This window comes from Staurois parvus, unplaced genomic scaffold (genome assembly GCF_062004578.1).
Source record: "Staurois parvus isolate SC_StPar_1 unplaced genomic scaffold, SC_StPar_1.0 ptg000306l, whole genome shotgun sequence".
In the NCBI taxonomy this organism is placed as follows: domain Eukaryota; kingdom Metazoa; phylum Chordata; class Amphibia; order Anura; family Ranidae; genus Staurois; species Staurois parvus.
Window position 1 is genome coordinate 556,307 of NW_028318102.1, and position 24,507 is coordinate 580,813.

The following is a 24,507-nucleotide window of genomic DNA, read 5'->3' on the forward strand; positions in this document are numbered from 1 at the left end:
TGTACCCCTTTAGAGACTTCAGACCAGGTACTATGTAACTTAGGAATTTTTACTGAAGGTTCATGCAAAAAAAACATATCACAGGCTTCCACAGTTCATTGCAGGAACAGTTCAGTTCATTCTAACTAACTTAGCTAATACAGACAGTTTCTGGATAATTCAGGATGCCCATATCATACTTCTTTAGTAAAGAAGAGTCCCCCTATCAGAGTCCATGTTCTGGCCTCAGTACCCTGGCTGGGTAACCCAAAAAGGTGGCCACGTGTTCCTAGAAGAGCTACATCTTGCAGTACAGCTTCCTGTTAGCTCCCATGGGGAAGAGCCTTTCCAGAGTTTTCTGACTCAGAAGGTTACTTCCCCAAGTGTTTATGAACCACTGAGGCAGGGCCATGAATGCTCGGGAGCAGCAACCTTAACCCTTCCATACCTCCCTATGCAGCCATGTACATTGAATCTTACTAACTTTACACAATACAGTGCAACATAATTACATGACATGTGTACCCCAATAGTAGGCACCTGCCTACATACTGTATATCAGTGGTCCCCAAACTGCGGCCATTTGCTTGCTTTTATCTGGCCCTCGAGGCATTGTTCCTCCCATTGCAAGCAACAGTGTGGCATAGTTTCTCCCACTGACATCGAAAATGGGGAACTATTCTTCCTATTGACACCAATGATGGAGCACTATTCCTCCTACTGAAACCAAGAATGGGGCACTATTCCTTTCATTCATGCTAACAATAGAACACTATTTCTCCCATTGATGTTAACAATGGGACACTTTTCCTCTCATTGATACCAATGATGGGGCACTACTTCTCCCATTGATACTAACGATGGGCACTATTCCTCCCACTGACACTAACGATGGGACACTACTTCTCCCATTAATACCAATGATGGGGCGCTATTTCTCCCATTGATACCAATGATGTGACACTTTTCCTCCCATTCATTCCAATGATGGGGCACTATTTCTCCCACTAATACCAATTATGAGGCATTATTTATCCTATTGACATCAATGATGGGGCACTGTTCCTAACACTGATACCAATGATGGGGCACTATTACTCCCTCTAATACCAAAGATGGGGCATTGTTTACTCCCACTGATGCCAGGACATTTTCTTCTCCCACTGGCCACAGTCCGGCCCCACTAAAGTTTGAAGGACAGTAAACCGGCAATTTGTTTAGAAAGTTTGGAGACCCCTGCAGTATATGCACAATTTGATAATTTAGGCTCAAGAACATAGTACTTTGATCTTTGTGATTTTTCTTTGTCCATTCATTTCAAGGCAAGTTTGGTCCAGGCTCTTGTATACTGTCCCATGTACCTTCACTTATCAGAAGCATTTTCATTTAAATTTTCAGAACTGGTAGTTCTGGTTTGTCAGATTAGATACAAAAAGTTTGATGAAGCACTTTTTCTTAGACTGTATTCCTGTAACCCTGAGCTGTATTCCTATCTGTAGAAGTATTTAGTATGTTGGCTGTAGCTGGGGCCATATCCTGTTGGAAAGCTGCTGCAGATAAGTCAAGATTTTGATGAACTCATGGCGTAGTTCCACTAGAAAGAACATTACATTATACATGCATTAAACACCTTCACCTAGTGGCAGAACTACTAATCAATATCATGTAATATATGAGAATGGTGGATGCACCTATATCTGTATAAACAATATGCTAACAAAGTACACCATGACTGTTATTCCTGTATTAGACAAAAATGAGCAATTGTTAGAAGACTCAGACGTTAAAAAGGAGTGTTATCCTTCAAACAAAGTAATCAAAAATTATGCATCCTGCCACCAAACATTGTAGCAGGAAATACATATCCAAGGTTAAAAGGAAAAGAAGAATTTTTAAATATTCACTGATTTTCCAAGGATCCTCAAAAATATCCTATTTCTGAGGAATCAAATTATGCAACCTATCAAAACCCAGAGAACACTAAAGTACAAGCACAGTGGTTACTCTGTAGTCCAATTATAGATACTGAAGCAGAATGTAAATTGCAGTATTGACAGATAGCAGTAAAACTGTGCCCTTATTCCAAAGGGGATGCTAAGGATGAGAAAGAGGCCTGCCAAAGTCACAGGCAAAGAATATATGGATCACTCATTATCTGAGCATCCATCTCGAGCAAAGACGCTTGATGCACCATGAACCCTGATGAGCACAAATCAGTCCCCCCCTTTTACAATGGCTGATATGGTAATATCAAAATAAATGTATTTCAGGGTGTAATACCCATAAAATTCAGTTTAGTGACTCAGCCAGTCATGCCTGTCAATTTTTACTATGTAGTTATACTTCATTTGCTGATTAAACAGGGCAGAAATTTTAGCTTTTCACTTAATCTCCGTTTTTCATCTTTTCAATATTATCCTGCTCAGTACCATAGTAGACAACCATGCACAGAGCAGAAATGCCCACAGCCATAATTATATATGGCTGTATAACTTGATCACATTTTTGAAGAGTGAAGTTGAACTGAATAAGAATTCTGACCTTCAGCTGTTAGAAGCAGCTGCACTTATTTTATCTATTTGGATGATAATCATCAAATGAAGGCGATTCCACACAAATGTATATATAAAAAGCTAACGTTATTCCAAATATATAAAATAATAATTGGATATAATTTAAATGCTGTTGCTATAACTATTTGAAATCTTTTTGTTCATATAACACTTGAACTCTTGCATAAATTCTGAATCTTGCATTGCAAAAATCACGGCTCATGCACACAGGTAAATTGGTGTGTATAACAAAAAATACTGCAATATTTTGGTGCCTGAGAGGTACAGGTGTTGTGTATAGTCATCTGTACAAATGAATTACTGGGTACAGCTAAACTACATAGAGTAGATGTTTACAGTAAAACTAAACTTAGTTTTGTAGAACACTATTAGGACACCTAGGCGGGGTGGCACGTGCAGGCACAATCATGTACATGATTGTGCCTGTCTGGGTTTAGGGTGGCATTGTGCGTCCACACGGGAGTGCAGCAGGCCCCCCAGTGGCAGCTGTGTCCATGTGGCTCATGGTACTAGGCCTCTCAGGCAAGCTCTGGAACACTGCAGAAAAAACACAGAATGTCTGCATCTACAGTTCACTGCAACCCACCTCAAAGCAGCATTGTGTCTCAGCAGGGCACATAGAAAAAAAATTGTTTTCTATGTGCCCTTGCGGAGACCTGCTTAAATCAGGTGCAGGAAAATGCAGGTCCCTGCAAATGGCGTGAACAAGTCCTTTTGGGGAAGCAAGGACATGAAAATCTCCCTGTCAGAATGCGTGAGACATAAAGAGCTAGTAAATGTACTATCTATTACTGGAAATGTGTATATTACTCCTATATAATTTTATACCATTGCAAACTTGGTTTTGCCATAACTTAGCCCTTAAATGATAGGCTTTATGGAAATACTTCTACAAAAAGGAAAATAAGACAATTGTCATAAAAGTGAAGGATGAATTTTATTTTATTATTATGGTTGATGAAAATGTTGCACATTTGCCAACAATTTATGGAAGACAGCCATGTAACTGACAGCTATTTTTGCACATTTTATGCACTTATAAAGTCAAGATGATATGGGTTGTCTCTGTGATATTCCTTCAGTATAATTATATATCAGTCATAGGAAAAATCCTTTCATTTTAGGTACATTAGCTGTTGTCTATTCTAGCTCTTACTACTGTACAAAAAGTGCAAATTGCATATAACATCCTCACTCATGGAATTACTTAACAACATTACTTAACAGAAAAGCAACAATGTGCATTACTAAAGCAAACACTGCATTAAAATGCAAGGCTCCCCCCCCCCCCAATTCTTTAAATAGTACAAAGAATCAGACGATAGGAGATATATAAAAATATAGTTGTCTTACATTCTGACAAAGGTGACATCACGAATCTTCCAGCGAGATTATGATAAGGTTGAGGGTCCCAAAATCTCATACTAAGAAGCTCCAGCACAGTGCAAAAAGCAAAGAAAAACATGAGTTATTTAATGCCATTACAAATCTTAAATCTGATCTCCAGGCACAAAAACATTTATTCAAATATATTCTATAGCCACAGCGGTTGTAAAACCACTTTTTGTGCTCTAAATGCCATTGCAAATCCATGCATATTACCATATAAAAGTAGCAGTGACACCATCAGTGCAGAGAGCGGCACTGTGGGATAACAACCCACCTACTACAGATAACTATAGGAGAGGTGAAGTGGTCATCCTGCACAAAGAGAGATAGCAGTAGTAACTGGACATAATGCAGGAAGCAGCTGCACAGCGGCAAAGTTTCATACCAGATTACTGCACAGATCTGGAAGAAATCCACCACACACACCAAGGTTTAAGGAAAATAAACATGCCTTAAATGGTATCTTACCCCAACATTTCATATTCCTGATATGTGCCTGCTGTACCATGCACTTTATGAAAAAGGATCCTGTTCTCTTTGTAATGCTTCTTTTGTGTCAAATCCCTGGTGTTCCTGCCAGGTCCCGTTTTCCTATATCAAACTGACTGCAATAAGCCAAGAAGCACATCCATTGCAACGTGGTCAGTTTTCTAGCTGTGCTGGGAGCACAGCCTGACTGTCCTCCAGTGGGTTTCCAGGGATGTAGGTGGGTTTTCAGGGACACAGTGAGTGGGCAGTCCGTGCAAAACAAGAGGCAGGATTTGGGTGGTAGCTTTCTTAAATGGGTAGTATCCAGGTGAGATCTGGGCTAGGCCTTGCAGCCACTGGCAGGCCTTAGGTAGATTGTGGGTGGAGAAACTGTGTCCTGGGGATCTGGGCTGAAATTCTGGTAAGTATGCATATGTGTTGTGGTAACCAGTGTTATTGCAATGCACTTATTTATTATTTATTTATTACAGGTACTTATATAGCGCTGTCAATTTACGCAGCACTTCACATATATATATTGTACATTCAAATCAGTCCCTAACCCTCAAGGGGTGTACAATCTAAGGTCCCTAACTCACATTCATACATGCACATACTAGAGCCAATTTAGACAGGATCTAATTAACGTACCCGTAGGAAACCCACGCGAGCACAGTGAGGACATGCAAACTCTAGGCAGGTGGTGCTGTGGTTTGGATTTGAACCAGCGACCCTAGTACTACCAGGCAGAAGTGCTAACCATTATCTAGATGTGCTGCAGTGCTTTTTATTTTGAAGGACACACTATAAACTAGCTAACACACCTTTAATGCACCTGTGTTGCGTTGCACAAAGCATAATAGCTTTGCGCTGAAAAAAAGAGTGTAAGTATACTTTTATGTCCATTGTGGTGTGTTTCCTGCTCCTTAACTCAATACACATTTGCCTGCAACATAACGCACCAGACTGCAAATGTGTGAAAAGAACCTTAGACTTTAGAACAGAACTCCAGATGCAGAGTCAACCCGAAAGACAAACATTGGTGGGACTCAGAGAGCCAATTGGGATAGCACCAAGGATAAGGTGTATGTTGCAGTGACAGCAAATAAAAAATATGTTTTGCTTATAAGCAGATTACATGGTATATTTCAAATGCCCATCTGCCACCTTAAAGTATTTAAAGGCCAAAAGCTATACAAAACTTCACAGAAGTGAACAAGAATAGAGGGAAACCTTTCCAACTGGGACACCTGTATCTGTGTCAATGGTATAAAAGTGGATTCATACTATACACAAAAAGATTTAGTTACATACTGTAGAGCAAAAGATAACGTTAATTAAGCATAATTAACACACAAACTCGAGGTGATGATGCATTCCTATAACAACATTTTACAAGAACAGATGTCTAGCAAGACTGTGGGTATATCACTAACAGTTCTATGGGCATGTTTTAGGATCTAATTTCTCCCAACTGACAACTAACTAGTCACTTAGTAATTAGTCAAGTCATTGATGTAACTGTAGCTAAGGCTCAAGTGGGGACAGGCAAGACTATTGTTATCTCTGTACCTTTAGAGAATTATATGGACCAACAGCCTGTAATTGTATTTCATTACATAAAGAAGCACAAAGCTCACTAAACCACACAGCTTACCAAGAGTACAGATTGCCTTGGCTATATCGGATGGGTGTTTGTGGATATTCCTGTAGGAAATAACAATATCTGGACAGCGAAAGAGAAATGTTGAAGTAATCAGACCACCTGGTCAGATTTAAACCATATGTTCGAAATTCATGAATAAACTATTCAGTTCTCTTTGAATAAAAAGCAGTCTGCTTATTAAAAATGTCTAATGTCCATCTTCTCTCTTTTTTTTATAAAATGTAAAAAACAACCAAACAAACAAAAAAAAAACAGGCCTTGTTATTATAAAATAATGCAATCTTTGCTCCAATACTCCTCTCCCCTCTGGTGTTGCCACCCATAGGTTCACCCCTATGTAGCCCAGCATCACTCAACCCGCTTCCTGTGATCCCAGACTCTCATGGACACATCCCCTGGGGATGTGTTATATTTCAAGTCTAGGCTCATTGCACTATGCAGAACAGAGCTCAAACATTACTACATACAGTTCTTTAGTAACAAGCCTTAATTTATTATTTGTTTTTGCAAATGGTGTACCTGGATTTGATTTGGTATCAGCCTCTTGCAGTCTCCTGTACAGCAGATATCATAATGGGAGAGGGAAAAGCAGTACAAGGAGCCATTCAGGTGTGCTCCAGTGCTCATGTGCTAACAAGGGACATATTGATAAGAATAAAGAGCAAAGGGCCACTTCAGTGTGATACGTCATCTTTCATTGACCAGTTACAGGTTGGGGAAGGAAGTAACTGCAGCAAAGAAAAATCACATCTCTTGACAGAGAGGGCTGTGCTCTGTAGCAGAGCTGTTTAAAGTTAAGAACTGGATGGACAAATACATATATTTTGGCAGATAAGACAGCTCCTATTTACATATTTTTTCTATATACTTAGCTCTTTGCCTCAATCTCAATGTTAAAGCTCAGCTCCTGGAATGATCTCTATCCCAATAAATACGACCGGTTGCGTGATGTTGGGGATATCAGATATCAAAGGTATAAAATTAAAAGGCATGCTCACAAATGCTAGAAGTTTAGTTTATAAAATGGAAGAACTGGAACTGCTGGTACATGAGGAAGAATTCGACTTCATGGGAGTATCAGAAACCTGGTTGACAGCTCACATGACTGGCTTGTGACTGGCCATGGATTCTCCTGGATCAAATGGACAGGGTAGTAGAAGAGAGGGAAGGGTGTGCCTATATGTAAAGAATGCTAGTGAATATGAGGGATGGCATTGCTAATCGAGCAAGGGAGTAGTTGGAATCATTGTGGCTGGAGCTTTAAAAGGAAGAAATAAATGAGAAATTAATATTGGGTGTGTGACGGAGGTGTAGGCGGGACAGAACACACGCGGAGAGCAGTGGGCACATAAGGTTTTTATTGAAGAATTTGGGACACTTGATCAGGGGCAACAAGGGTTAAGTCTGGGGCACACAACAGAGGGATAGTTCAGGCAGGTAATGGGTAATCTGGGCACACAACAGAGGGGCAGTTCGGGGAAAGATAATCCGGGCACAGCAGAGGGGCAGTTCAGGTAGGCAAGGGGTAGTCTGGGCGCACAACAGAAGGGCAGCTGAGGCAAAGAGAGTTTGGGTACAGCAGAGGGCAGTTCAGGCAGGCAAGGGGTAATCCAGGCTCACAGCAGAGGGCAGTTGAGGCAAAGAGAGTCCAGGCACAGCAGAGGGCAGTTCAGGCAGGCAAGGGGTAGTCCGGGCACGCAGCAGAGGGGCAGTTGAGGCAAAGAGTCCAGGCACAGCAGAGAGCAGTTCAGGCAGGCAAGGGGTAATCCGGGCACAGCAGAGGGGCAGGCTGGCAGGCAAAGATAATCCGGGTACAGCAGAAGGGCAGTTCAGGTGGGCAATGGGTAATCCGGACACACAGCAGAAGGGCAGGCTTGCAGGGGCACTCAGCAGCAGGCAGGCTGGCAGGGTCACTCAGCAGCAGGCAGGGTCTTGGCTGTAGGGTCTGGCCGTAACTCAGACCTCTCACAGCACTCTGTCACATGAGCAGGGAATGATCAGGGCACACAGCAGAAGGCAGCTCTGGCAGGCAGGAGGTCCGGGCACTCAGCAGAGAGCATTTCACAGGGTAGCGATCCAGGGACTCACCAGCCAGCAGTGGCCTCAGCAGAGGAAGTCTAGGCAGATAGGCACCAACTCCTCGCGGGTCTTAAGAGGGCTGTGTGCCTTGGCCGCAGCTTCAAGACTACACAGGCAATATAGGACCACAAGTCCCAGCAGTGCACAAAGCAAAGCACAGTTCAATGCATCTCCTAGTTAAGGCTCAGGCAGGAGCAGCTCTGTCCATCCTCACTCAAGCTCTCCCATACAAAAAGTACTTCTCCCCCCATAGAGACACGGTACTGTATATGGCCCTTTCAATTGACCAAGCCCCAAGCTCCTGATGCCAACATGTCTAGCTTTGCAGAGCCACAGGAACCATGCTGTCTGCGCTTCCTACTGGGATAACTCTCACCTCCCACCCCCTGCAGGGCACAGGACTTCAAATTATAAACAAAGCAGAAAAGCTGACTATTGACCACACGTGTTAACAAAACAACACAAAAATAAAAGAATATTTCTGCTGTCTGTCACAACCCCTCCCCCTTTTTCAAAACATGTACCTGCAAGAGGCCTTAACAGGCCTTGTGCATGGCACATGTAGCAGTTTCCCAGCAGAACCATCTAAGTGTTCATATAACGGCTTGTTATTTGGTGGTCAAGGGTGTATTGAAGCTCATAACAGAAGGGCATCATGTGGGAGTATGGAGATTGCTGGCCTATGAGCACATTTAAATCCCTGTAAGGATAACTTGGTCTACTGACATTATCTCTCTACCAAAGTGAAGCTGTGGAGTTCTTTCTACATCTCCTGGGACAATTGGCCTGCATGTGCCCCCTCTGTTTGCAAGTGTGACATTGGGGCTGGTGTGCCCTTCTTGTTTCTCTCCACCTGTTTTGAGAACCATGGGAGGCTCACTGAAACATTGGGCTTTTGGTAGGGGTTACATGAGGCCTTACATAGTTAACAGGATACGTCCTTGATAAATGTGTGTCTGGCCTCAATTCTGTTCTAATCTTCTGATCCACTCCCAGAGAGTGGCTCTGGGTCACACTCCCCAGAAATTGGCAATCAAGTTCTCCAAGATCATTCCCCAGGAGAATGTCAGCAAGTAGACCTGGCATTACCCCAAGAGAACAAAGTTTTTTCCCCAAAACCGTAATCCAGCTGATCTATAGCCCCCAGGATATGTTTCCTGGCACCCTCCGCTAGTTCAATAGAAAAGCCAGGGTCTTCTTTGATCACTGCAGGATTCAATACACAGGGATCAACAATTGTCAGGAATGTACCTGTGTCACAGAAACCTATAATCTTTCTGCCATCTATGGAGACCTCCTGCAAATGCTGCTGCCTCCTCTCAGGGTAGCTTTGAGTAAGTGGACGAACTCAGTAGACTCCTTGAGGGGTGTCGTTTTGTGTTGAAGGCATCCATTCACTTTGGAAAGGGGAGAGGCTCTTTCCTCCTGGCACCAGCTGCACATCGTGATCAGGGCGAGGGGTTTGGGGGGGGGTGGATGTTCTTTGAGCATCTAGCCTTAAGATGCCCGGGTTGTCCACATTCATAACACCAACGTTCCATAGTGACCCTGGAGGGCTGGATCGTAGATATGGGGGTGGTAGCCACAGGGGTGGTAGAACTTAGATAAAATGAGGGGGTGGCATGGCTCTTCAGGGGACAGGCAACACTCAGGGTCCCTGCTGGTTCAGTCACCATTTTTTTCCATTGTGGTTTAATTGTGAGCACTTCGTCAGCTAGCGCAGCAGCCTTCTCTAGGGTTGCTGGATTTTGCTCCTTCACCCACTCCCTGACCTCAGAGGGACACTTGTCATAAAATTGCTCCTTCAGGAAAGTGGGGATAATACACTCAACCGAGAGGGCCTGTTCGCCCTCCAGCCAGCGATGTTAGGCCTGTGACATTATGTGAGCATACATCTTGAAGGAGGGCTCTGAGTTGCAGGACAAGTCTCGAAACTGAATCCTGTAGGTTTCCGGTGTCACAGCATAGTACTGAAGCACAGTCTGTTTGACCCTGTCATTGTCTCGATTCCATTGTGTGTCCATTGTTCGGTATGCAACAGCAGTGCCCCCTTCCAGCAGGCCTACCAGGTGGCGCACCCAGTCCACACGGGGCACTTCCAGCAATTGGCACAAATGTTCAAAATCTTTGAAAAATCCATCCACATCCCCTGCAAATTCACAAGATGGCTTGAAGTCCTTACGGGTCGCCCTTGGTAGGTCAGGCATAAGAGCTCGTGGGCTGGGGAGGGCACCTCATCCCCTGAGATCCCTCAGGGTTTCCCTCTCATGAGCTCTCTGGATAGCCGCCAGTTTGTCATCCAAGGTGGCTTCGGGACTAAGGATGGCCATCTCCCCCTCATACCAGGTGATCCAAGGGCTCCTGTGGCTTGGACCATCAGACCCAGGAAACCTATTCTCGAGCTATGGTGCATCCATGTCATCACCAGTATGTGATGGAGATGTAGGTGGGACAGAACAGACGTGGAGAGCAGTGGGCACACAAGGTTTTTATTGAGGGATTTGGGACACTTGATCGGGGCAACAAGGGTTTAGTCCAGCGCACACAACAGAAGGACAGTTCAGGCAGGTAATGGGTAATCCGGGCACACAACAGAGGGGCAGTTCAGGCAAAGATAATCTGGGCACAGCAGAGGGGCAGTTCAGGTAGCCAAGGGGTAGTCCAGGAGCACAGCAGAGGGGCAGTTGAGGCAAAGAGAGTCAAGGCACAGCAGAGGGCAGTTCAGGCAGGCAAGGGGTAATCCGGGCACACAGCAGAGGGGCAGACTGGCAGGTAAAGATAATCCGGGTACAGCAGAAGGGCAGTTCAGGCGGGCAAAGGGTAATCTGGACACACAGTAGAAGGGCAGTTCAGCAGAGGGCAGACTTTCAGGGGCACTCAGCAGCAGGCAGGCTGGCAGGGTCACTCAGCAGCAGGCAGGGTCTTGGCTGTAGGGTCTGGCCGCAACTCAGACCTCTCACAGCACTCTGGTCACACGAGCAGGGAATGATCAGGGCACACAGCAGAAGGCAGCTCTGGCAGGCAGGAGGTCCGGGCACTCAGCAGAGAGCAGTTCACAGGGTAGCGATCCAGGGACTCACCAGCTAGCAGTGGCCTTAGCAGAGGAAGTCTAGGCAAATAGGCACCAACTCCTCATGGGTCTTAAGAGGGCTGTGTGTCTTGGCCGCAGCTTCAAGACTACACAGGCAATATAGGACCACAAGTCCCAGCAGTGCACAAAGCAAAGCACAGTTCAATGCATCTCCTAGTTAGGGCTCAGGCAGGAGCAGCTCTGTCCATCCTCACTCAAGCTCTCCCATACAAAGAGTACTTCTCCCCCCATAGGGACACGTATATGGCCCTTTCAATTGGCCAAGCCCCAAGCTCCCAGTGCCGACATGTCTAGCTTTGCACAGCCACAGGAACCATGCTGTTTGCGCTCCCTACTAGGATAACTTTCACCTCCCAGAATATTTCTGCTGTCCATCACAGGGTGCATGCTACAGACCCCAAAGCTTGAAGTATAAGGAGTAGACCAATCTCCTCTGGTAGGTAGAAAAGCAGAGCAAAGTTATTATCATGGGGGACTTCATTTATCTGGATATTGACTGGGCAGACGGAACTACTCACTCATCTAGGACTTGTAATTTCTTAAATGTCCTGCAGGACAATTTCATGTGTCAGTTGGTGAATACCCCAACTAGAATTAATGCTCTGCTAGATCTACTAATTGCAAACAACACAGATCTGATTGTTGCACATGTGAAAGATAAGGATAACTTGGGAAATAGTGATCACAGAGTAATTACATTCAACATAAATCATAGGAATAGGAAACATGTAAGTAGTACAAGAACACTAAACTTCAAAACAGCCAACTTTACCAAACTGTGCTCCATACTACATGACATTAATTGGGATCAAACAGTGACCACTGAAGAAAAATGTGCTTTAAGAACATAATAAATAATGGTATTATCTAGTACATTCCGATGGATAGCAAATATAAAAAAAACCCTAAATTTAAACCTAGGTGGCTAAATTCTAGAGTAAAAAAGCATATTAATGAGAAAAAAATGTATTTTAAAATATATAGGACAGAGGGCATTGTGAGCATTCCATCACTACAAAGAATGCAATAAGAAATGTAACAGCATGATCAGGGCAGCTAAAATAAACCACAAGAGACACATAGCAGAGGAGAGTAAAAAATATCCACATAATTTAAAAAAATATATTAATAGTAAAATGGCAAGGTCAGAGCATATTGACTCCATAAAGGATATGTTAGAGTTTCTGTATATAGCCCTACACGCTATACCAGGCAGGACCTGGAAGATTGCAGTGATCACTGTAGTAGCGATGACTTCTAAAGTGATTGTCAGCTTCCACAGCAGTCCCACAGGTATAAGATATGCATATTTACAATGGACCGATGCAATTACATTTATACCTGGAGTTCAGATGTAAGCCTTGATGTGAAGCTTCAGTGCTATGAACCTCTCCTGGTGGTCTTCTGCTTGGTTGTTAGAATTCTTCAATGAAAGAAATAAGGCAGAATTCTGGAAAGCAGCAGTAGTGTAGGCAGTGAATATTGCATGAAAGAATCTATGCCTACGCTGCAAAGGTATGTATATTTTTTTTATACACAGGCTGCTTCTGTGAACAAAGCTCAACCAAAGTACAAATAATGGAATGTTTTTTTTTTGCCTATTTAGAAAAGGGTACTATTCCATATTTTATCACCTCCCTCTGGTTCTATGGTTAACACATTTTTTTTTGATGTGTAAAGTCTTTTCTGTAAGAGTCCCACAAAATTCCCTATAAGATAAAAGATAATTGGAAGAACAAGATCCTTGCCCCCTTGCTCCACTGAATAATAACATGTCATGAGTACAGAAAAAGGTCTTACCCTTATGTCTGCCTCCACAGAATGTATTTTACCACCTAGAAACGGGTGGACATTCTACTGAGTGGAAAAAAACATCATCTAATCATAGAACAGAATCTCTGCTGTTCTCTCACTGTCGGAAGAATAAGGCCAAAGCATGTTAGCTTCCTTACAGGAATATATGAAGGGTCCAGGCTAGTGATATTAGCCTAGCAAAAAAACATGTTTAGCCTTTCACAACTGTGCTGAAGGTGGGGAACTGCTAGGTGAAAGCAAGCACTCAAAGTTAAATTGCCCTCTTGTCATAAAATAGAAATATCTCTTTAGCAGGGACTTGCTCTGTGTCAACATGAATTTGGAATGACTCTGTTTGGGACAAGTTATGTCAATCATTAATGGAGGACAGAGCAAGCCTCTATGCTGCCTTAGTTATAACCTCTCAATGCCCATCCCTTTAGTGACTCCACTGTGTAGGAATGTACAAGTTTCCCTGCACAACTGTTCATATACTACTTGCCTGTAATTATACTACTCTGGAAAATAGCAAGACCAAATGAATTCCTTCAACAAAACACACACATGCTGGTTGTTTATACAGACAACACTAAAAAGTATTGAAAAATATAAAGCATTATTGGTATCTGCCCCTTGAGGACTTCGGGAGATGAAACGCATAGGGTGGGGCTTTGGATGTAATATCACTATGTTGTCATGCTCACAGCCAGGAGTAGTGGCTGCAGCCAGGTGGAGATATTTTGATAGTGTTGATTGTAACACGTGAGTACGGAAGTGTTTTGGGCACTATTATTTTAATAAAAAAAGTTGAGCCTACTGCTGTATGCCATCAAGAGAGTAGTGGTTAATGATTCATACTCTGAATGATCTAGAGTTGTTAGTGGTGTACCCCAAGGTTCAGTGTTGGGACCCTTACTTTTTATCATACTTATAAATGATAAAGGGTCTGAGATTAAAAATCCAATTTCAGTCTTTGCAGATGACACCAAGCTGTTCAGTGGAATAACGTCCTTACAGGATGTCTCCAACTTACATGCCGACCTCAATGCACTGTTTAATTGGGCAACTAGGTGGCAAATGAGGTTTAATGCTGATAAATGTAAGGTTATGCACTTGGGGGCTAAAAATATGCATGCACCATACATACTAGGGGGAGTACAACTGGGGGAATCAATGGTGGAGAAGGATCTGGGAGATCTGGTAGATAACAAGATTAATAATGGCATGCAATGCCAAGCTGTGGTTTCTAAAGCGAGCAAAATCCTCTCTTGTATTAAAAGAGGTATAGACTCCAAGGAGAGAGATATCATTTTACCCCGGTACAAATCATTAGTAAGACCTCATCTGAAATATACAGTTCAGTTTTGGGCACCAATTCACAAAAAGAACATTGGGGAACTGGAGAAGGTACAGAGAAGGGCAACCAAACTGATACGAGGCATGGAGGAGCTCAGCTATGAGGAAAGATTAGAGGAACTGAATATATTCTCTGTTGAGAAGAGATTAAGGGGGGATATGATCAACATGTATAAATACATCAGTGGTTCATATAGTGAACTCAGTATAGAGCTATTCACCCTGAGGTCATCACAGAGGACAAGGGGGCACTCTTTACATCTGGGGGAAAAGAAATGTAATCTCCAAACACGGAAAGGTTTCTCCACAGTGAGAGCTGTGAAAATGTGGAATAGACTCCCTCAAGAGTTGGTTCTGGCCAGCTCAGTGAATTGCTTTAAAAAAGGCCTGGATTGTTTCTTAGATATACAGACTATAACTGGATACTAACATTTATAGGTAAAGTTGATCCAGGGAATATCCAATTGCCTCTCAGGGAATCAGAAAGGAATTTCTTCCCTTGCAGGAGCAAACTGGATCACGCTTTGCTGTTTTTTTTTGCCTTCCTCTGGATCAACTGTGGGTATAGGATTATACATTTTTTTTTTTAATGGTTGAACTGGATGGACTTTTGTCTTTTCAGCCAGACTAACTATGTAACTATGAGATCAGAGGAAAATAATTGATTGTGCATGCCATACCATGAAAATTGACCTAAGGTGTTGTTAGCTGGGTAAATGGAATTATCCAGCTATTATTTCTGGTGAGTGATTTTTGAGCGTAGTGATGGTGGTTCACTTGAGTAGCTGAAGAATCCTGTGATTTAAAGTTGGAGCACTTTGTTTTTACTTTTGAGCACTGGACACTTTATGATATATTCTGGACACTTGCTTTATTTGGGGATTTTTTGAGTCACACATATTGCACAAGAGCACTGGATGCTTTATGATGATGAATTGTCATTATTATTGATTTTATTATGTTTTTGTTATATGATGGTTTTGAACTTTATATGGCACAGGTCGCTTTATAATGATTCATTTTTTATTTACTGTATGGCACATTTTTTTTGCAGCATCAATGTTTTTAGCGCTGTTTCATTCATTTTCTATTTTTATTTGGAAGAGTCTCTCATCTTAGAGATATATTTATTGGTTCTTTTGAATATGATCTGTGGTGCAGTTCAGTTTGATTTCCTATATTGTGCAGTATGTGTCACAAAACACAAATTAATTAATTTAATAACCACTTAAAGACCAGACTGTCACATCCCCTTCCAGTCTAGGCCATTTTACGTTTTATTATATAAAGGAAAAAAAACTAAAACATTTTTTAAAAAACTTAGTTTCTGTTATAAAACTTTGCAAATAAAAATTATTTCTTTATAAATTTGGGTCACAATGTATTCTGATACATTTCTGTGGTGAAAAATAAATCAGTGTGTATTATTTGGTCTATGTTCTTCTTGTCCAATCTAAGCGTTGAAAGCGTGATCTCTGAAAATGATCCAGTTACAGCAAGATAGCTGTAACTTACAGTCTTACAGTGGAATTAGCAGATAGTGACTCAATCCAAATGACATCTTGCAGATCATAGAAAATTTCAATTGAAAACTTGCACAGATCTTCAGAGTTGAACATCAGATAGTTCAAAAAAATCATAGCATGTCTAGCTCCAGCAATTACATGTGCTGAGAACAGAAACTAAAGAAACACTGAGAAGAGGGTGCTACTAGCTATATAGAGCATCTCCTACCCACAGAATGAGGAAGGGACACATTATTTAAAGGCAAACAAACAACAATGCATGTGTAATATAATAGTCCATAAACTATAGTAAATATATTTGCAAATTGATTATTTCTGATATACTATCTCATTTATTGAGGCCCTAAAATGCCATGACAGTAAAAATACCCCCACATGACCTCTTTATGGAAAGTAGACAGTCCAAGGTATAAAGGTGTCCTTTTATCATGCAGCGGTAAATGACCGCCGCTCAGTTCTCTGACATTCTCAGAGGAGACAGCTCTCCTCTGAATGCCAGTTTATGAAGCGGTGTGGATCGCTTCTCCTAATGAGGAGTGAAGTGATCTACAAACTCCTATTTAGTGTAATCTCATGAGATTACAGTAAGAGATCAGTCAAACACACAGTTTACTAAGAAGTGGTAAATTACTGGTGCTTCGTTGGCGGCTGTCTCAGAGGAGGCCTCTCAGTACCTCATTACACTGCATACAGAAACACACACTCTCTCACACACACACACACACACACACACACACACACACACACACACACACACACACATATATATCATGTTTCTAGCTTGCTCTACCCCATCGGGGGTTAGGAAAGGCAGGGGGGCTTTTCCACTGTCTTGGGGGCTCTGATTGAGGAAGAAGGAAGTCAATAATCTTCCTCCTTCCTCCTCACTTCTCCCGGGATTCACTCTTCTCTCCCTGATTCTGCACCTCTGGGCTGGAGAATCTGGGAGGGAGAATTTTCACACAGATAGCCAGTGAAGGGCTGACATCGCTCTTTCATAAACTGTCAGTTTCTGTCAGTGACAGATTCTCTGTGTGCAGAGATGATCAGCGGAGAACATGTTCTCTGCTGATCCACTCTGTTTCATAAACCACTAATGATCTGAGATCAGCAACAATCCTCAGGATTGCTGATCTCAGTTTCATAAACAGACACCTTAGTAAGAGGTATATTGAGTTTTTTGAAGTAGTAATTTTTTCTCACAATTTTTTTGGAAAATGAAGAAATACATTTTTTCACAAAGTTGTCATTTTAAGTTATTTGTCACACACAGCATAGGCACACTTACAATTACACCCAAAATCACATTATGCTACTCCTCTTGAGTATGGCAATACTGCATGTGTACAATATTTTGACAGTCTAACCACATAGAGAGGCCCAAAATCCAAAGAACAGCTTTAGGCTTTCCGGGGACATAAATTATTCATCTAATTTTTACTATCACATTTTTGGACACATTGACTGACTGCACTATTTAGGGTTCTTTACAGATGAGTTAAACCTTGCAGTTGCTACCTCCTTTCGTTGAAGAGGTAATGGTTAGGGGTGTACACATGCCACGGCTGCAGTCATAGAAGGAATTATACCCCTTGTTGCTTTCCTATTCAATGGATTAAACAAAGCACTGCACATATGAATGAGGTTTTATGGGTATACTGGGACTGGTATGGCGGTAGTTGGAGACACTGTGACTAGCTGCACTGATTTGGTGACATTGTACTGCTGTGGCAGCGATCATGCACAAAGGCTGGCTGCACTGACATACAATTATATCAGAGCAGCCAGCTATTGTACAGGATCATCATCACAGGAGTTCAATATCATCATAGTTACACTGCACTTGCTCTGGTGACAGTATGTAAAAGAAATATATATAAATGGTGTTGGCTACTTTGATTCAAGGTATTTTTTGCTCATTTACAGTACACTAGCTTGACTTAAGCCTACATATCTCAGAGGACTGCTGGTGATGCTGCAAACCACTGTAGTGATGTCGCTCACTTGGCCCTTCTGCCATTTGTAGAACCAAGGCCAGAACAGGGGGGGGGGGCGCTGGGAGATTTGGCCCCTTTTCCTGCACCCCACTGATATTAGTTACTGCAGCATGCAGATGCATGCAATTTTATGTCCCCCACCCATATGGATGTCAATATGGGAGCAACGGCTGTGTCTATGCAGCCGCAGCTTCTTAGTTGACATTAGTAGAAATGCCTATTTATCCTCGTGAGGGCAAACACAAGACCTTAAAGTAATACTAAACCCTTAGCTTTTTAAGCACTTTCAGCAGCTGATTTATTCATTTACTGAATATGCAGCCTCTTTATCTTTTAATCTTTCCCTATGTTCCATTTGAGGCTGCTGCCATGACTGCTGGACCAGATTTTCTGTTTCAGGGTGATTCCTTTCTCCTACTTCATCCAATGGAGCCACCCTTGCCTGCTGTCTCACCCTACACTGTGTGCATAGCCCCTAGCCTAGAATTGGATATGAAGGAACGAGTACCCGGTGTTCAGAAAACATGAACTTTCGATGTGGGGTTCATATAAAGTGTATTAAAAGTGTAAACGTGTATATTGATCAATGCATTTTGGGGGAGTAAACTCCCCCTTTTACAGGGCTAACAAGCACAAAAAAAATAAAAAATATATAGTATAAATATTGTTGTGCCTATTTGATCAAAGTTGCAGTTTTCTGGACATCAGGCACTTTTTCCTTCCTATCCACGTCTTCTTACTTAAATTACCATAAGTCAGAAAGGTAGCAGCTCAATCCCCAAGAGGATCCATCACCACCATCCACAGTTGGGCCCGACCTACTAGAAGGTATGTTTTCTTCTTTACCCACACAATCACCCACCCACAACCAGTAACTGATCCTCTCAGTCCAGCATGATATCATAGCCTAGAATGGCAAGGCACTCTCCTGCTCCCCCCTCCTTCTCCAAGCTACTAGGCTGGTTCAAGATTTTGCTGTCCATTGTTAACCCTTTTCTGTGAAGAGCTGAAGACTGGAAGTTCAGGAAAGCAGCACTGAAAGAGAAGGAGCCAGCAGAACTGATAGTTGTAAACTGCAAGTGCTGGTATAAGGATTTTAGCAAACACTTTACTGGGGATTGCTTAAGTTACTGTGTTTATTTAGCTAAACTATAAAATTCTGAGAATGTAATACTACTTTATTTTTATTTTGTGTGTGTGTTTTTTTTTTATAATCCATATTGCTATTTATTTAAAATTTTCCTTGAGTTCAGTTTTAAACTGATCAGTTACACATACTGTTTGCAGATGAAAAAAGAAAAATCACAAGACTGTTGTTTCCCTTAAACCACAAACAACCTTCCAGATCAGACACATTTTAATGTCCATATGTCCAGCACTGATATACTTTGAAAATTCTGAATGCAAAGCGGTTGCTATGAGTGAACATTTGCACGTTTCTATTATTACACGTCTGGGGGGTTTTTTATCCCTAGCAATTTGGAAATAATATAACATTCTTCTGCCTACCTGCTAATCCCAGCAGATCACTTACTATGCCTCATTGACCCTAGCAGCTAGCTTTCAGCATATATTCTCTGATTGTTGATTGCCTGGGCTGGGAAGAGCAACAAAGAAGTGATTAAGACACAGAATACAATATTAGCTAAATCGTTTCTCATATTTTCAAAATACTGGATAAAAGCAAGTAGAAAACATTCCTTTTAGTCATCAAAAAATACAGAAAACATATTAGAACAGTGAATTTTATGTTTAATGGTTTTTATCACTACCTTTAACTCAGTCCATATTACTATGAATTTGTTTTTTTCAGTATATGACTAGTCTACAACCAGTTGCAGGTAATAGGTTCACAAATCATACTTGTGATAATCATGAACAAAATCTCTAGCTTGATTGCTGTGCTGGAGAATGTCTCTAAATCACCATTTGAGATCCGTAACTCATGGATTACTTTTTGTATTAGAAAACATAATCGCATATGAGTGTCCTGTGTTCTGGATAAGGATAATGTTATGATCTGCACAATACTGCCAGCATATTCTTTCTCCTACATAGGTCATGGTCACAAAGTGCAGACTTTTGAGACCGGCTTCAAATCCCAAAAAATGTGCTAGGAGTTATAGTGAATTGAGCAGCAAGGCAAGGCCCTTAGGGCAAGGTCAGGCAGGTGGTTTGAATCCTCCTGTGGTGCTCGAAGCCATACTAAGCTATGAATTTTTACTGAGCCTTGTGTCTGGAGTGAAAAGGGAATTGCTCACACACATGTCAGGGAAGAAACTCAGCATCCTTTGTAACTTCTATTTAAGCATTTTTAGCAGAATTTCTCTATCCAGTTTTTGTTTTGGAATGTGTGATTCTCTTTCTACAGCAGAACTACAAACAAAACCTTTTTTAGTTTAAGACAGAAAGGATAAAGATGAGAACCTTTGTCTGGTCCTCATTACAGGTTATGTACCCTGCTGATTGCCAAAACTGGGGATCATGGGAAATGTCTGAAACAAGAATAAACATATCAGTAATAGCCTGATAGAGGTTTTAACCCTTCTCAACTCTGCCCAAAACAACAAAAAAAGTCTGGAGTTCCACTTTAAGGGGTACATCACAGCCAAAACTGATGCAGCACCCTTCTAGCATAGGATGCTAGGCACATTTAGGCTTTTTAGGCTCCTCTGTAGTCATTGTTCATTTCTTTGGGCTGTTCCAGATTTCACAGGCTGTAGGTTTGATTGTTTCCTCCTGCATTTTGGAGGCTTCCAGAACATAGAGGACTGGGAAAGTCAAATAGGCAGCCTGCATATTTATTGTGCTTCAGCCAATCCCTGGGGAGGTGTGTTTAGTAGGTGGCTGGAGAGAACATAGTCTGGGGTCTGGAGCAGCTCTGGTCTAGTCCTGCTGTCCCTTTGAGACAGCCTTGCTGGAGTTGGCAGATGTTCATTGAGGTCCCAGCTGTGGCAGAGATGGAGGGCCAATGAATAATTTCCTTTACAGCTAAGGACTTGGTCAGGAGAACTTACTGAGGAGTGCATTGTGAAAGCTGGGAGGTGTACAGCTGCCCTGAGATATTTGAGTACTGATCCAAGCTCAAGATTTAATGACTTTGTGCTGTCCTACTCCTGGGGTGCCAGCTGTAGCTCATTGTGGGATTGTTCTACAGGGTCTCAGCTCTGATATTACCACTTATTTCTGGCTTAAAGACTGTTCAGAGATATTTCACCTAGTGAAATGTGTCCTCCTGTTACAAGTCAGCATTTTTGGAGTATCCCATACCACCTCAACCCCACTCCCTTTACCAGTTCTACAAGAAATAAAAAACTATATATATGCTTAGACTGTTTAATGAAGCCAGAGTGAATGAGCTGTTGTTGCTTGTGTGATTGTTAGCCTCTGCACTAGCTTGGAAAGAACCAGTTAACCCTTTGGGGGTAGCTCTACTCTTTTTGTCTTAGTTTTGACAAGAGCTAGTAAGTTTCAGAGTCCCTGGCAGGTTTTCAAGCTAATCTAAACATGAAAACAAAAATGTAAAATATTGCATCTATCAATTCTTAGATGGTGTACTTTTTTTCTTTCTTTAGGCTTTTCTGTCCTCTTTATTTTCACCTGTCAATCATGCTAATTAATCTCTCCAGCAAAAATGTCAGAGGGTTGATACAAACCATTTAACACTGATGGGGTGTTTACAGTAATAATCAGCTTTTATTTATGTAGTTAAAACTTTATCCTAAAAGGAAGAAAACCTGTTGTAGTAATTGCTTGTGATAGCTGGAATCAGGCTTTGATTTGTTGGTCACTTATGTAAAGGGAATCTAAGTCCATCTCTCTAGAGGTTGACAATGTTGTAGAGTGGCTGCATTGCTCCCCTTTTGATACAGTGGAGGAGTGAGTGTAGCCACCCCAAGATTGAGGTGTGTTACTGGCTGGATCACCAGGTCCAAATAAATGAAAAAAAGCATAACAAAAGATAACTAATGAGGACTCCACAGTTTAACCATTAGCCGCCCGGCCTATAGCCGCTTGGCAGCTGCAAAAATGCTTCAGCTTTCTGGGTGCACGCCATTTAGCGTGCTCCCGCACATGCGCACGCTATGCGCAGTTCGCGCGGTTGCAGAGCTGCGCAGCGGCGCGATCTGTCACCAGCCGTGTACCTCGGACATGGCCGATGACAGATCTGAGTACCGGCCCCGTGCCGGTACCATGTGACCTTCTGTGACCAATCACAGCAGGTCACATGACAGTTGTATACAATGGATGGCTTCATTCATGCCATCCATTGTATACTAGTGCCTAGCTGTGAATGGTCACAGCAGGTCACATGCACATGTCATGTGATTAGCTGTGGCCAAATCACAGCTAAGCACAAAAAAAAAAAAAACCTGAATGAATCGATTTCATTCAGGTAAATGCTTGCTTATAGCAAAGTAATTCTTTGCTATAAGCAAATTGTGTAAAAAAAACAAAAACAAATACTGATCACTTCCCCAAAGTAGTACAATGTTACTATGGTAACATTGTACTACTTTGGTCATAGTAAAATATGAAAAGAAAATCTTAAAAAAAATAAGGAAAAATGTAATAAAAAAATTTAAAAAAATTTAAAAAATTAAAAATATATATATATACCAGTCAGTGTCCCTGTTCACCGCCATGCCAGTTATATGATGACGCTGTACTGCACTGGTGACAGTATGTAAAAAAAAAATAGTGAAAATAATTTTTTTAAATTTTTCATTTTCCGAGAAATTCTGACAAAAAAATACAACTTCAAAAAACTCGCCATTCCGCTTATGAAGTACGTCGGACTGTCTACTCTGCAAAAAGGGGTCATTTGGGGGATATCTGTACTATTCTGACATTCTTGGACCTCAAGAAATTAGATTGGCTGTCAGTACTTCAGGACTGATCAATTTTCAGATCTATACCATAGTTTGTGAACTCTATAACTTTCCTACAAACTAAATAATACATCCTAATTTGGGTTATTTTCACCAAAGACATGTAGCAGAATACATCTTGGCCGAAATTTATGAAGAATAATTATTTATTTGTAAACTTTTATAACAGAAACAAAGAAAAACGTGTTTTTTTTCAAAATGTTTGGTCTTTTTTTGTTAATTTAGCAAAAAATAAAAACCCCAGCGGTGATTAAATACCACCAAAAGAAAGCTCTAGTTGTGTGAAGAAAATTATAAAATTTTAGTTTGGGTACAATGTTGTATGACCGCGCAATTGTCATTCAAAGTGTGAGAGCGCTGAAACGTGAAAACTGGCCGGGCAGGAAGGTGTAAAATTGCCCGGTATTGAAATGGTTAAGGGTTGGTAAGCAGAAATACAGTATACAGTGGGGATCGAAAGTTTGGGCACCCCAGCTAAAAACTTGTATTAATGTGCATAAAGAAGCCAAGGAAAAATCTCCAAAAGGCATCAAATTACAGATTAGACATTCTTATAATATGTCAACAAAAGTTAGATTTTATTTCCACCATTTACACTTTCAAAATAACAGAAAACAAAAAAATGGCGTCTGCAAAAGTTTGGGCACCCTGCAGAATTTATAGCATGCACTGCCCCCTTTGCCAAGCTGAGACCTGCCAGTGTCATGGATTTTTCTCAATCATCATCTGGGAAGACCAGTTGATGTCAATCTCAAAGGTTTTAAGTGCCCAGACTCGTCTGACCTTGCCCTAACAATCAGCACCATGGGTTCTTCTAAGCAGTTGTGTAGAAAACTGAAACTGAAAATAGTTGACGCTCACAAAGCTGGAGAAGGCTATAAGAAGATAGCAAAGCGTTTTCAGATGTCAATATCCTCTGTTCGGAATGTAATTAAGAAATGGCAGTCATCAGGAACAGTGGAAGTTAAAGCAAGATCTGGAAGACCAAGAAAAATATCAGACAGAACAGCTCGCAGGATTGTGAGAAAAACAATTCAAAACCCACGTTTGACTGCACAATCCCTCCAGAAGGATCTGGCAGACACTGGAGTTGTGGTACACTATTCCACTATAAAGAGATACTTGTACAAATATGGTCTTCATGGAAGAGTCATCAGAAGAAAACCTCTTCTACGTCCTCACCACAAAAGTCATCGTTTGAAATTTGCAAATGAACATATAGACAAGCCTGATGCATTTTGGAAACAAGTTCTGTGGACAGATGAGGTTACAATTGAACTTTTTGGCCGGAATGAGCAAAGGTACGTTTGGAGAAGAAGGGGCACAGAATTTAATGAAAAGAACCTCTGTCCAACTTTTAAGCATGGGGTTGGATCAATCATGCTTTGGGGTTGTGTTGCAGCCAGTGGCACAGGGAGCATCTCACGAGTAGAAGGAAAAATGGATTCAATAAAATTTCAGCAAATTTTGGATGGTAACTTGATGCCATCTGTGAAAAAGCTGAAGTTAAAGAGAGGATGGCTTCTACAAATGGATAATGATCCTAAACACACCTCGAAATCCACAGGGGATTACATCAAGAGGCGTAAACTGAAGGTTTTGCCAAGGCCTTCACAATCTCCTGACCTCAACATAATTGAAAATCTATGGATAGACCTTAAAAGAGCAGTGCGTGACAGACAGCCCAGAAATCTCAA

The 24,507-nt window shown here is 41.6% G+C and overlaps 1 protein-coding gene across 1 annotated transcript in view; it reads left to right on the top strand.

Moving 5' to 3' along the window:
* Nucleotides 1-24,507, top strand: part of SH2D4B (SH2 domain containing 4B) — a 418,243-nt gene that overhangs the window by 37,113 nt on the left and 356,623 nt on the right. The gene's annotated exons all lie outside the window — the stretch shown is intronic.